The sequence below is a fragment of the Lepidochelys olivacea genome, assembly GCF_965140295.1.
Source record: "Lepidochelys olivacea isolate rLepOli2 genome assembly, chromosome: 3".
Lineage (NCBI taxonomy): Eukaryota > Metazoa > Chordata > Testudines > Cheloniidae > Lepidochelys > Lepidochelys olivacea.
Window position 1 is genome coordinate 67,565,222 of NC_140413.1, and position 15,267 is coordinate 67,580,488.

Sequence of the window (15,267 nt, forward strand, 5' to 3'; positions counted from 1 at the left end):
TCACCCCTCTACGTATTGGTGAATGGAGGGATTTGGTCAGCTATGAAGGTAGACCAAGCATATTTGCACTGCCGTTGAACCTCAAGACCTCTGTTGCGTCTGCTACACCAGAAATTTGCTGAAATATGCTTACAGGACTGGGGGGGGGGTCATTCAACTGGAAATTGACTATATTCTCAGCTAGCATAGAGTTTCCGTGCAAAGGGAGATGTGAACCAAAAAAACAGCGTACCCCAGGCCCATGGCATCACTAGAAAATCATGCCTTTGTGCTTAGCAGCGGTGAAATGGACAGGGAAAGAAAGACACCCCACAACTTTATTTCCTCCCTGATGTGTCAGTACAGCACCACAAGCCCCTCACCTCTCCACATAAAGGGACACCACACTGTGTTTATTCAGCCTCCAGACTGGATCCTTCTCCCACTCCTGTTTCCCCCAGCTTGTGCAGCAAGTCTAATTGTGGGGAGAGGCCAGGAACAAGGGGCATGGACAGTAACAATTTTATAATCTTCCAGGAGAGAAAGGACAGCTATGACTAAACTTTCCTCAAACAACCAAAGTTTTCCCCTCCCCTTCCCGGACTTAACCTACACCCTCCATCACTACCCCTGTTCAACATGGCTCCCATTTGTAAGAGGACGGTAAGATAAGGGGTGGTGGGTAGAAGCACTGAAACTGTAATCTTCCAAGGGACAAAAGACAGCTTTTACTAACTTTCAACAAACTATACGTTTTCTATAACTGTCTCATCCACATCGAGGAACCTTGCCACCCTCCCCTTCCACTCCCCCAGTCCGCACAGCCCTGGGACCTTTGCTACCTGTCTGCTGGCTGAGAAATGTACAGACCCAGGGACACAATGATTGTTCATTAATAATCAGTTGTATAGCTTCTGCCCCAAGCATAATCGTGGTTCATGGGAAATCAATAAAATCATTGATGCAGAGCAGGGACTGGGGTTAAAATCAGGAGCAAGAGGGAACATTAGAAAGGAGTGTGGTACCCATTGTAATGTACAAGCCTTGGGTTCTGGTTCCTTAAGCAACTCCTCCAGGCAGAGATTCAGAATCATGTATTCCGCGTCCTCCGGGTTTTCTGGGGCTTCTTCCGCCATCCCTGCTGCCTCCTCATCCTGGGCCTCATCAGCATCCCATCAGACAATGAGGCCGGCAGGACTGAGGATGGGGTCATGAGCCACTTCAGGGTCTGTACTGGGAGCCCTTAACTGCACCTGGGCCAGCCCATGGTAGAAGGGACATATACAATGAGCCCTGCAGGAATGACTGTTCGAGTCTTTTTCCCTCCTGTACAGGATCTTCAAGTACTTGGTGTGTTCCTAGCACTGGGCAGGTGTCTGTTCAATGCCCACCTTCTTCAACATCCATGAAATTTCCCAGCACAGGTAACTCTGGGCGGAGTCATGGTAGACGGTAAGCTCTGACCACACATTGATCTGCACTCGGGTGTGGTTGGTGGGCCAGGCAGCTGCTCTTAGAGCCGGATTCACGTTCACCTGTACTGATCAAGAATGCAGCAGAAAGCTGTTCTGAACCAGTTAGCTCAGCTCAGCTCACTACTACCAATGAAATACAGGGACGCAGATCTTTATAGATTGGATAAGGGTCAGGAAGAAAAGGTTTCAATGCATTGTAGGACTGGAGGACTACTGAAACTCGAGACTAGATACGTGCCCCATGCCCTCCTCCACACTAGCAGGGGTATAGGGCCATGCCACAGTCTGAGGCATGTATTTACCCACACGCCTCTGTCATGCTAACTTATTCACCTTCTACTCGCCTTCAGACATGTGCTTCTGGGGTTTGTATGTGGGCAATAGAGAGGTTATGGCACAACCTTATGCATGAATACATGTACAGTTGCTAGTGCAGCCATAATCAAAGATAATTGCTAATTGTTCCTCTATTGTTGTGTTGTGAAAAAAGCTGATGTGTGGATAGAACTTAACCATGTTGGTTGCAATCTGATCTATCAAGAGTGTCAAACTATTTACAAGAACACCGACTTCCCATCAAGTACCACATTCTTGACAACTTTCAACTTTCAGCTGCTTTTGCTATAGCACCATTTTAAAAAAAACACTTTTCCCACTGTAAAACTAACTGATTCTTTTTTCCCCAGTATCCCATATCTCAAAAATAAAACCATCTTTGTCAGAGACCTCCACATGGAAAACGTCAGCCAAAAGTGAGCGTTTCTGAAAGGCACGGGCTTGTGAATACTGGATATGATACTGGAATCTTACATTCATGCAGCTTTAACTATAGTAAGCATGACCAGTGCCTTCTGCTCCAAATACAACGAAGGATGCTGTTTTGTTAATTGGTTGTGGAACAGTGAGTGGACGACAGTAAATTATTAAATGCTGAGGGTTCACTGTTTCTAGATCATTCTTTTACATTAGATAACAGAGAACTTCTTCTAACAAAGAAAACTGAACTGAATCCTGGGATCATTCTGATTAAAGAGATGTGACTATACAGGAACAGAAGAACTGCCAAACTGAGTGACAGCCGAGGTCCATCTAGTTCAGTATTCTGTGTCTGACTGTAGATGACCCCAGATGCTTCTGGGGAAGGTGCAAGATACCCTGAAGTAGATATTTGAGTTAATCTCCTACTGCTGAAGAATAAGATTCTGAGTAAGAGAGTAAACCTTTGGAGATCACATAGTATATGTACCGTATGCATGCATACTGTATGTACGTGATCATGTGCAAATGCATATTACATTGAAAATGCTAGAATTTTTTTGTACATTATCTCTTTCTCCCTTCTTCTTTCAGAATTTTGGTTTAACTTGCTAGCTCAACGTTCCTCTTATTCACTTGGAAATTGTAAAGGGGTTCAGTTTTGTTGCTAAGTTACTGAGTTATTTGGTATGCAGTAAAGTTCCACTGGAACCTAGTAATCTTTAATAGCTAGTGACTACAGGAATTAGTTACAAGGAGGCTCCCATAGATTAATCGAATGACCTTTGTACTATAGTATGTTAATCTGCGAACATATATTAAGAAATTAATAAAGGCCAACAAAAAAAAAAGAAGGCTGGATGAGTCAGGAGACTGGTACTTGGATGAGGACTATTAGGGCTTTCAGTTAAAGGTTATGTCTATATTGCTGTTTTTTTTATTTCTAGTAGTGCCCACAATGTGCTAGCCACCGAAATAAACTGTTCAATAGATATGATATGGTTGTCTCAGTGCTGTTTATAGTAGAGCATCACATTTAACAATAGTTTGGCACCCTTGTTCGTAAAGTCAAAGGACTGAATGAGTATGGAGAACAGATTAGCCTCTTGCCCCTGGAAGTGGTCCCTCCTAGTTGGGGTTTAGGCACAATGACTTGCTGGAGAAGAAGCAGCAACCATGAACACAAAAGAAGGGAGTGGGATGGGAAAGGAACAATGAAAAAATAGAGATAAAAAGAGAAAGAGAGTGTGTGTGTGTGTGTGTGTGTGTGAGAGAGCGCACGTGTGTAAACTAGAGCCATTGTCTCTTTGCTAGATTTTACCAGCTGAGAATTAAATGGATCTAACTCAGAGGTTGTAGCCTGAAGCTCCGGAACCTCAGTGAACAAGATTAGCATAAATCCAAGTACAGAAGACAGCACATTTTCCATCCCCCTCATATCTGACCTGGATCTGCCATGGTGGTGGCCTCCAAGTAATCTAAGACTGAATGAATGCCTGAATCCAAGCAATCTTATCTGACAAGGAGATTTCCCTTCATAGTGAGAAACACTTTACAGTGCATCTAAAAGAAGGTTCCTCAGCTTCACCACGCTGTCCAGCACCCATGTACAAATTCACTCTGCCAAGACTGAATATGCACAGAAACCAAACGAGATCAGGGTTAGGGTACATTGCTAGGGCTATATAGAAATGATTTGCCAACACTGCCCATCTAACATGTGGCTCCCATTACTCTAGTATCTGACTGCCTCACAATAACGTCTTCATTCTCACAACAACGATTTGAGGTAGGGAAGTGCTGTTATCCCCATTTTACAGATAGCAAACTGAGGTGCACAGACTGAGCAGCTTGTCCAACATCACACAGGAAATCTGTGGCAGAGCAAGAGCATCAAACTCAGGTCTCTGATGTCCCAGCCTAACATCTTAACCACTGGTCCATTCTTCTTCTGACAGAACAAGAAGCAATGGTCTCAAGTTGCAGTGGGGGAGGTCTAGGTTGGATATTCGGAAACACTATTTCACTAGGAGGGTGGTGAAGCACTGGAATGGGTTACCTAGGGAGGTGGTGGAATCTCCATCCTTAGAGGTTTTCAAGGACCGGCTTGACAAAGCCTTGGCTGGGATGATTTAGTTGGTGGTGTTCCTGTTTGAGAAGGGGATTGGACTAGATGACCTCCTGAGGTCTCTTCCAACCCTAATATTCCATGATTCTTCTGTATACGTGTGATGAGAATGGACATCTGATTTCAGTAACTATAGCTGTCTTTCCGGCACCTTTCATAACAACTGAAATTAATTTAATCTTTAAAATGAAGAAAGGATAATTACAAGACTTAATTGGTTAATGATGCTTTCTTGACAGCCACTCCACCATAGCTGTGAGACGCTCTTACCCGTACAGCTCTGAGTGACTTGATATTTATTCCTTTCACTGAGATTCCATTGTCTGGGTACAATGCTTCCTTGAATACTTTATTTGCTTAATATTGCTCTTTCACAATCAGGCAAGTTCTAAATTATATTATAACTATATTTTATCATCCACCACTTTGAGAAGTTTGGCTTGAAGGCTCTCCATAAGTAAATGATGGGTGAATCCACATACCATCCTCTAAAGTAGTTAGACTGAATTGGGTTGAAATAGTTTATTGTAGCTGTACTTGAAATATGACTTGGGAGAGAGGGTAGGATGCAGTAATCACTACTTGGGAGAGATGGTATTATGTAATTCTATGACAAGCTGTCTCACTCATCCTAATGAGCATCTAGATAAATATTACCTTTTAAATAGATTATTATTTGTATTTAGGTAGAGGTAAAGGCCCCAACTGAGACTGGATCCCCAGGTGCTATGCACTCTGAAAGAACATAATATGAAACACTCCTAATCACCAAAAGTTTACAATCTAAGTAGACAAGACAGAAAGTGCTGTGAAAAGTACTGACTGTTAACCTCATAAGCTATGTTGCTAATGATATAAAAAATACTAAAGAATATTTTCCAGTTTAATGAAAACAAATTGCATAATGGAATTTGCTTCTCAGCTCTCACTTGGTGTCACAGGAAGAAAAGGCATCTGAGTTGGATACTTGCTTATTTGTGAGTTGTTTATTTAAAGAGGTGCTCAGTGAAAGAAAGGAACCAGTTCTCAGGCTGGGGCTTGGAGCCCAGGCAGTTAGGGATGCCATGGTCACAGGGCTAGCTGCATCTCTGACAGAGCCGGCGCTAGACATAAGCAGACTATTGCTTAGGGCCCGAAGCAGCTCAAAGGCCCCCCCATTCACTTTTTTAGTATGTAGGAGGGGGGTGGAATATTCCTCCTAAGGGTCCCCAGTGGGGTAGCACTGGCTTTGACCCCATTTATAGGCTCTGGTGCACTCCCTCAGGTCTCACACCTTTACCTCTCAGGGTGGAATCCCACAATTCTCTCACACTCAGACTGCACCCTAAGCTACAGGACCCTGTGTATCAACTGTTCTTACCCTTCAGGCCTGACTGCGTTCAATATCTGCAAGTCTTCCCTTTGGGAATCTGTGACCGGTGCATTACTGTGACCCAAAGCAGCCTTCTTAAAACAAAAGTATTGTTTATTTAACTAAAGTAACAAAGCACTGCAGAAGAAAAAAGGATTTTAAAACAAAAGGTTTGCTGTCAGAGGAGAGCTCGCCCATTTACATGAAGCAGGTCCAACTCCCCTGGGCTAGAACAGGTGTCCCAGTTTGGCCAGTTAAGAGGACAGGGAAGCACCTGAGGCTATAAAGAGCCAGGCAGTCAATAAGGAAGGGGCAGCAGCAGCAGCAGGGAGTTCCTAGGGAGAGGTGGCTAGAGGTCCCTGGGAGGGGGAGGCAGTGGAAAGCTGCTGTGGGGAACGGGCCTGCAGGGAGAAAGCCCTATGAAGTGGTGCTCACTGAAAAGGGCAAGAAAGAATCATTCAGTAGGCCCTGATGCAGGAGGGACTGAGGAAAGCAAAAAGGGGAGAATCCTCTGGGAGCTATAGCCCAGGGTGGGCTGAGGGACTGTTGATGTGCCTTGCCCATGTTTGGAAAATAAAATTGTGCCTGGAAAGAGACTCTGAGTGTGGCAGTGGGTCCTTTATTGGCTGGGTACAAACCGGCTCCATACACACCTCTGTTTTACCTATATTCTAATCATCCTCCAGAGAGGGACCCCCAGTAGGCCTAGCTTCCCTCCAGATTCCCACAGCAGGCTCTGTGGTCTCCTTAGCCCCAAACCCTGTGTGACTCCTGGAGGGAGTGTGTCTCTCTCTTTAAACCCTCCTGCACCTTTTTACTGCCTCCCCACAAGGACCAAGTCAAACCAGGGGAAACTAGTCTGGCAGGCCCAGCAGAGGGCTGAGCCAGGGCATCAAAAAGTGAATGGTTCTTGCATTCTCTCGCAGGTTGCTTGCTGAGGAGAGTCTATAAGGATCTACTACAGCTCTCTCTTCCGGGGCACATTTCCTAGCAATCCTGCTGTTGAATTAACTCAATAGAGGCATATGGTAAGCACCACAAGAACCCAGTTACAGTATCCGTATACCATTACAGGGCCCTCCAAAGCCATCACAAGGGGACCTGCAACCTTACTGCCTCTGTTCTGTATCCCTGAGAACAGAGCTTCAAAGGTACATCTACACTTCCAGCTTGAGCAGACATACCCGGTGTAGCTCCGATTGAGCTAAAGCTCTCAAAACAGCGGTGTAGCCATGGTGGTACAAGGAGCAGGAGGGTCTAGCCATCCAAGGAGGATCCTGTCTGAAATCCTCAGTACATATTTGGGTAGCTAGCCCCTCCTGCAGCTGTGGCTACATTTCTACTTTTAGCATGTTAGCTCAATCAGCGCTAGCGTGCATACGCCTACTTGAGCTGGGAATTGCACCTCCAAGCTCCAATGTAGACAGACCCTTAGAGCAGCCAGGCTAGCTCACTGTTACCCTCTGTGGGGTGTCTGGAATCCTAGCAGGAGCAGGGAGTGTCCAGCAGAGACTGACCTTGCCTGGATTGAACTTGCTTTCACCACCGCCTGGGTACGTTAAACCCACATGGAGATTACACTGCAAAGTGAAGGTGCAATGAAGATTCCAATTGCCAAATGGCATTCTCAAAAGAAAATGGAGTTCGTAGTTTGACCCAGACATCCCCACGGTCTGTAACTGTCACAGATTTCTCTGAGGTACTCCTTCTCCCACCCCTTCCATGCTTACTGTCCATATTTGGCTATTATTAGAGCAAGTTTCATCCCATCCATCCCTCACACTGGAGAGAAGGCTATGGTCTCATAGCTTCTGTTTGAAATAAGCATGACATTTCCAAACATTATTATGTATATAAAGAGCAGAATGTCCCTAACACTGTTTCAGCTTTCTCCCTGACTTCACTTGGCAGTATACCACTGAGATATGTTTAAATTTCAGACATTATGGTTGTGAAACAGAACAAGTAGAACCCTGGGCTGTTTATCAAAGGAAAAATTCTGTCCATCGCTACATAAATGTTGCTCACATTGACTTCAATAGGAACTGCACATGAGTACCCATGAGCTGACTATCGTCCTAAAGTGTTGTTATAAAACACTTTGACAATTTAATCGTTTATATTCATCAAAACATGATAATTTCATCACAAATTCAGATACATCAACTTGAAACAGGTCCTATAATGGAATGGTAGAAAAATCACTGGGTAAGCAACGGTAAGCCAAAATGTCTAGACACATAAAAGTAATAAGAAATTGATCAAACTACAAACACAACAGACGTAAAATAAATTAAAATAGCCCCATATGATTTTTTAGAAAACTGGACAGGAACAAAAAATATGCTGAGTAAAACAAAGCAAGCATTACTCATTGGTTCAATTAGAAAGTAAAGGGGCACTTTTGTTCCAGATACAGTTTTTATTCTTATCAAAGATGAATACAAAGTTATTTTCTTATAAAACTTATTATTTTGGTATCTATTGTAAGTACAGCTATGTTACCTAATGTGCTTATTAATCTGATCTTTCCTATCTACCTTTTAAAAAATTATAGCAGATGCTAGTCCAGGAAGGGTCTAACAAGGTTTTTTAGGTGCTTTAGCCTGGTTTACACACTGACCCTAGAAATCCTGTTTAGCCTGTGCTAGGAGAACACATTTTTAAAACAATATTGGGTCATATTCTCAAATACAAATCATCTTCCATTGATTTCACTTCAGCTGAGCACAACTTCTGAGTCCTGTCTTTGCTCATTTCCCTTCACTCACTCAACCAACCCTCCAACTGAACTGTTGTCTTTGCCAGTGATATCATTTCCTACCTAGATGAAAATCCTGGAGGATTAGGAATAGCTGCATAGATACCAAGTTTAGATGGTAAAACTGGGGCGTATGCAGCCAAAAATCAGCTGAATTCAGCAGGATACAGGTGCCAAATCAAAGTTTCCAGGATGGGTCCAGGTCCAGTTTTCGGTTTGTTTTGTTTAATTAGTAAAAGCAACACTTGTTCTCATTTTGATAGTTCAATTTACAATGTCCCGGTTTATGATCCAAATTTGGCAGGATCTGGCAGGCTCCAGATGCCAGGTCCGGGTTCTTGTGGTACTGCTGTGTGGAGGGGGTCCGGGTTTCTAAGAGGCAGTAGGGATGGCTAGAGACACAGTCTGTGGCTTAGGCACGCCAATTTGGGGGAGGGAGGTCAGCATCTAGCGGGACCCAGGTAATGCATTTGTGTCCAGATCACGTAGCTGGAATAAGAGTGGCTAAACTCGTTCCCCGTTGAAGCAGTGGATTTGGGGAGAGGGGAGCCCCAAAGTGGTCAGGATCCAGCTGCCACTCAACCATGGGTTTGCGTAGGGGGACTGGAGTTGGTGGGGGCACCGCTGGGCTGTTACTGACTTAAGCAATGGAATTCGGGGGGCTGGGGCAGGGCCTGGGAGGACCCTGCTTTCATCTCCCCCTCCAACCAAAAATCTCCCTCGCTGTCTGCGCTGCTCAAAGATTGAAGCGGGAGCTTTGCATTCCCTGCCCCCGGGCGGCTCCGCTCTGTGCAGGCACCGGCGATGAAAGCGGGACTGGCCTTGCCGCTCTCCTCCCACCCCTACTGCATGCAAGCGGTGCCCCCTAGCGTCCATGGTGGGACTGGCAGCAGCTGGTCCAGGCTTCCCTGGCAGAGTTTTCCTGGCAGCCTGAGCAGCGAGAGAGAAGTCAGACCAGCAGCTCCCCAGCTCGCTGTCTCCTCTCCTCTCTGGCACTCACATACCTGCGCTACCTCTCCCTTTCCTCCTCCTGCTTCTTTGCCTTTCCGCGCCCACCCATCCCCTCTGTCCCCCTCCCGCCTTGGCAGCTGCCTCCCTTCTCAGACAGGGAGTGGGAGCGGGGTACACGGTGTGTCCCGGACCCCTTGCTCCTTCCCAAGGGGATGTGAAAGGCTTCCAGAAACCTGACTCGCCGGAGGAAGCTCTCTCCGCGGCTGGGCTGGAGCTGCGGCTGCTGCGGCATGCCCTGCTCCGGGGGCTGCTGCAGAATTAGGAGACCCTGGGAGGTTCTGCGCGGGGGGATCTGCCTTTGAGAGACTTGAGCTGAAATCAGCAAAGAGAGGACATGGCACTTTAGCCGCAAAGCAGCCCGGGGCGTTGTGATGAAAGCAGCGCGGCTCAAGCCAGCGGGACCCTTGACGAGCCTGGGCTTTTCCAAGGTGAGTAACACGCGGCGTGGGCAGCGTCAAGCAGGTTACTGTGACAAGCCCGTGGCTTCCACAGTGGCCACAGCCCGGTGTAATCAGGCCGTGTTCGTGGGTGCGCGCCGGCTGTCCGGGGAGCCTTCAGCATAAGACATTTCACTTGCTCCGAAGTTCCTTTTGTTCTTCGCCTTAGGCTTTGATTGGTGAGGCGGGATAGGGGCGATTAGTGTGGCACCTAGAACTCAACCGAGCAAATGCCACTGAAAGTGCGAACGCTTCTCAGTGGCAGGGAGGGAAGCTCCATGAGCTGACAGGTGTTGTCTGTTCCCACCTCGAAAGTCAGAGGCCCCGTGAGATGGGAGGCGCGAGGAGACGGCACTTCGCTAACGCTGAACTGGTAACACCCGTAACCAAAAAGAGTCGGGTCACTCCAAGTCAAGGGTGACACTGAGGTCCTCTTAACCGAGTCACCCAGCCATGAAGCAGTGCAATGTCATGTCAGTTTTTACCTTGCAAGAACACGCAAGGGCACCTGGGTTAAGGACGGTTTGTCAGCCTCAGGTAATTACCCTGGAACAGCGCCACTATCACCTTGCTTCATTTTGAGAGGATTTTGACAGGATTGGTTGAATATAAGGTTGTTAGGAGTTATGAAAATAATGTGCTGGATCTGTATTTACAAAGAGAACATCCCATAACTATATCTGAATAATAAACTAGCACCTGCATTTCTTATACTGTACTCATACTATATATTTATCTGATAGAGTTGATGCATAGGATTTCAGAGACAACAGAGACACTTGTATTTGGAATGGGCACAAAACCAGACAATAGCTAAAATTAATATAAGGTGGAAAGAGACAGAAAATACTGCAAAATTGAATTTTGCTGCAAGAGGTATAAATGGCTTTGTTTATTATTCTCACCAAGGGGTCAGGAAAGAAACGCCAGGAGAGGATAATAATGGCATAGCTAATGGCCGCACCTTTGAAACCACTGTGAAATTCTCTAGCTTTGCATCCATTCAGCTGCTGCAAAAATACTTCTTTGGCCACAAACTATAGGGGGCAAACTATGAGTCCATTGTTAGCCAGCAGGCTGCATTGCAATTTCCTTTGAGCAGTTTTTATTCCATTTTGTTTTAAAGTGGTGGCTTGCCTATTCTTATACCTAGATGATGTGATTATTCGATTTGAAAAATAAGTGACAGTTTTCCTTTAATTGCACATCCCTACTAGCACTGGGACCTAGACAACAAAAGTGAAATAGCTGAATGATGTGCACCAGGTGAAAATACTGATACCATTGCTCTAAGTACTTTATGAACCATATCATCCACTTGAGCCATGAAGGAATACGAAGATGAAGAATGACATGCAAAAATGATCCAAAATCTGTTAAGTCCGAAGGCCCAAAACGAGCATCATCCCCCACTTCCTCAGACACTGTGGGGATCATTTCCTGGTAGCACAGAATGGGGCAGAGGGGAATCTGTGGATTTAGCAGGACATAGATGTATAGGGCAGAGTCTGGACTGGCGACAAATTTGTTTTACATTCAGTATTGCCAATCCTGTATTCACAAATCATGAGTCAGGCTCCAAAAATCATGATTTTTTTTAAAGGTAGTACATTTTGGTTTCTTTTTATTTGCCTTCTGGTTTTTGAGCCCTTAAGGTTCACATTTTCAATCTTTTCTGACACTTTTAAAAAAGAAAGCTGAGATTATCATGTAGTCACATGACTCCAGGAGCTGGGGCTTTAAGAAAAACACCAAGTTTCACAAGAATCATAAGAACTGGCAACACTATACATCATCCTATGACAAATCCACAGGGAAATACTTCATGCCTCAACGTGTATTTTAAGTATATGCTTAACATTAAGCACATGCTTAAGTCCCATTGACTTCAATAGGTCTGCTCACATGCCTGAAGTTGAGCATACACATAAGGACTTTGCCTAACCAGGGCCTGAATCCTAATCCTATAAGCATTAGTTCCTACTTCACCCATTCAGAAGCTCTGAAAAGACAAATTAAAGACCAGGCACACATGGGACAGTATTGCTAGCCTGGCTACAGATGGAGCAGTACTGTCAGAGGTCCTAGGAACTGGCATGAAGCAGCAAGCCATCAACATAGACACTGTGGATTTTCCTTGCAGATCTTAGGACACATGAGGGTGTGGAGGACCATGCTCCTGACCACTCCCTGGGGAGGAAAACATTATCTCCATCCCCACTACTATATGATTTCTTGCTGCCAACAAGTAAAGCCAGTAAATTGTCTCCTGCATGATCTATCCCAGTAGATCTCCTATTTTGTAAATTAATCTTCAAAATAGACATACAAATACCAGCCATAAGTTAATGTCAACAATCTAAATATCTGACAGTTAATTTTAAAGGGACACTATCAAAACTGACCGGTCCAAAATGTAACATTCATTTCTAAATCTTCTGATTCTGAAAAGAAAGCTATAAACCCCTCTAAAATTAAAATTGGAACATTATTACACTGGCTTCTTTTTTCACCACTCATGAACAATATATCTGGGATCCAGAATACATCTGTGATTCCTTCCAAGTTTCACCCCACTTTTCCCAGATGCTCCATTTTGGGGAGCTGACAAGATATTAAAAATCAGAAATGCTGCAGACTGAAACAAAACAAAAAAATATCTAATTTAAAGCATTTCACATAGAGTTAAAAAAAATCCAAGTTAGAAATAAAAGCAGTTCAGCCATATAGAAATGTCATCTGTATAAAAATATTCTTCTTTTTCTTGGAAATGGTCAAGATACTCACTGAGACAAATTCACTATTAGCCTTAGTGTGTGCAACATTTTCACGCAGTGACCTCATCTTCTTAGTGTCTGTAAGTGTCACACACACATTTGGGTACTTGTAACAGGATGGTCTTCTGCTGTCCCACCCTGTTAACACGTGCCAGAAGAAACCTGCATAAAGCTGCTGAAATGTTGATGACTGACTCATTGTGGCAAGCACAGCTCCATCCTCTCACGGAGGAGAAGGGGAAGTACCAGATGGAAATCCTAGGGCCAGCCAGGCTCAGGGAGGAGGTTTAGGCTGAGGTTTATATTGTGTTATTGTTTTTGCATTCCTGATGAAGCCAAAATCCAGGAAGGGAGCAAGTTCAGACACTGATTCAGGGGAAAGAACAGGGATTCAGTCCATTCACAGCAGTATATTAATAACAAGAAATATTTTTATTATGCCAAGAGTGAATTTGGCCAACTACGTCCCTCTTACCCACGTCACAGCTGCCATATGTGATTTTGGGTTTGCTCCTGCATGCTTGTGCACTCAGAATGTCCACTGGAGCCAATACGTTTTTTGGCAGCTCTAAAAATACTGGAGTGAACTATTAGTGTATCTTTAAAGGCAGCTCTAAGAATGCTAGATTGAATTATTTGTGTATCACTGGAAGAGGACTAATCTATAGCTAATTATATCTTCCCTAACAGCTTTACTAACGTGGCTATTTTTATAGATCTACTGGTAAGATTATTAACTTGGCTTTTTTAATATATTGTACATCTTTTCATATAATTTGGGGAGTTCAGATGTATTTGGGCCCAAGCTCTTTCAGGTCTATTCAGATTTCAAGATCTTGTTGCACACACTTTCATTGACAAGCTCATTTTCCCTAGATTGCAAAGATCTGATACAACCTACATGTCCTGACAATTAATATACCAATATCCATCCCTCACGTGCACCTCCACTGACGTGGTATGGTTTAGACCAGGTGAAGTCAATCGTGCCTTTCCTTGTCCTACATCTGTGAGCATGGAGGGCCACAACCACTTCTTGTTCCACTGAGCAACATGATGTTGGGATCCAATACAGGGAGCCCACAACCCCGCTTTTTCACAGAGTGCTGGGGGGTTGCATGTGCTCCAGCTTATAGGGAACTAGAAAGGAAGGTAAGTGGAGGAAGAAGGAGGGGCCAGCACATCTGTGATTATGTGGCCTTGGAGTTTATACTCTATTGTAAAGAAAGCTTAAAAAGAGAGTTTAAAATGCGTTTGTGTTATCTCATTTTTTTAACATGCAGTGCAGCTTCATTTTACCTGTTCCCCTGTGGTTTCTAGTGAAATGCATGTTCTAACCAGCTATTTCATAGGAGATTAAGTGCCAAGATAAAATAGTCCCATCAGAGTTAGACTTGTAGCTGAGAGCCTTCTCAGCAGCACCATGCCAGGCAATGATTTTAATACAAAGGTGGCATTTACAGTAATAGAATTTCCATAATTTCACATCTGAGCTTTTGTTTTGCAGCTAGGCACCCAATGGGCATTATTCTAGGAAAACCAAAGGATATTGTAGGTATCACCTTAAAACCATTATATATTGTGTGCATGTGATGTCTGTTCTTAAAGAAAGGCTGTGTATATTTAACCCCAAGCAGATGTTGCTACCAAAGCCTGTCTTCAGTCTATTATATGTGTTCTCTTGGAAAATGAATTTTACATTGATAAGTGCTACCTTCAATAAGCAAATCATGCAAGTAATTTTTATTTTGGGTATCTTGAGCAGATTGTGCATAAGCTGTCAGTGCAAGAAAAAGTCACGTTTTATGTATTGGCCTTTGAAGAACCTTACTAGCTAGTACAGCTATAGCAACAAGTTTTCATTCTCGGCTAGATACTAGATACTATCTTAAGTAATTGGTGAGGAGAAGAAAGTTTCTATGTACATTATGGCTATATATGTATCACAGGGTAAACTAATGCAGCATGAACTTTAAAGTGATCCTGAAAATGTATAGGCTCAAAGTTTCATTTACTTCGGAATTGCTATAGTCTGATAGGGAAAGGCCACTGGATTTTAGGAGTCAGTTGATTTCAGAAGAAATTTGGGATATGCAAGGAATGCAGGATTGAATCCTAAATAGCTAGGGCCAGATTCTCCTGGGATCCATGGGAGGCTAAGGCCATTAACCTGGAGGACCTGTATGCTGGCAGCCTCCTCTTTCCCCCAGCAGTGTAGTTCCATTGAGCCATGCTGCCAAGAATTCCTCCTTAGCTGTGACAGCTCTGAGGGACCAGAGGAGAACTCAGTGGAAAAGTTAATACAGCCTTTTACCTGAAAGAACATCTGTGATGAAGCTGGAGGTGGGACAAGGTGCATGTGCCCTCTCCCTCTGACCTGACTCTACCCCTTTCTTCTGATGGAGCCTGGACCTTACCGAAAGGTGTCTGCAGGAGGTGAAGGGGGTGAAAAGAGGAGTGGATGGGGCCTTAGCAGACTCTTCTGCAGAGAGGAGGCAGGGTACACGTATAGAGGACTCCTCCATGCAGAGATCAGAATGAACACAAGAGTGCTGCTTTCATGGCATTCCCATGCCATTTCAAAGAAGCAGC

The 15,267-nt window shown here is 44.4% G+C and overlaps 1 protein-coding gene across 1 annotated transcript in view; it reads left to right on the forward strand.

Annotated features, from left to right (window-relative positions):
- Positions 1–9,327: 9,327 nt before the first annotated feature.
- Positions 9,328–15,267, forward strand: part of HTR1E (5-hydroxytryptamine receptor 1E) — a 51,436-nt gene continuing 45,496 nt past the window's right edge. The window contains exon 1 of the mRNA XM_084622336.1: positions 9,328–9,889. The gene's annotated coding sequence lies outside the window, so the exon portion shown is untranslated. The remainder of the gene's footprint in view (positions 9,890–15,267) is intronic.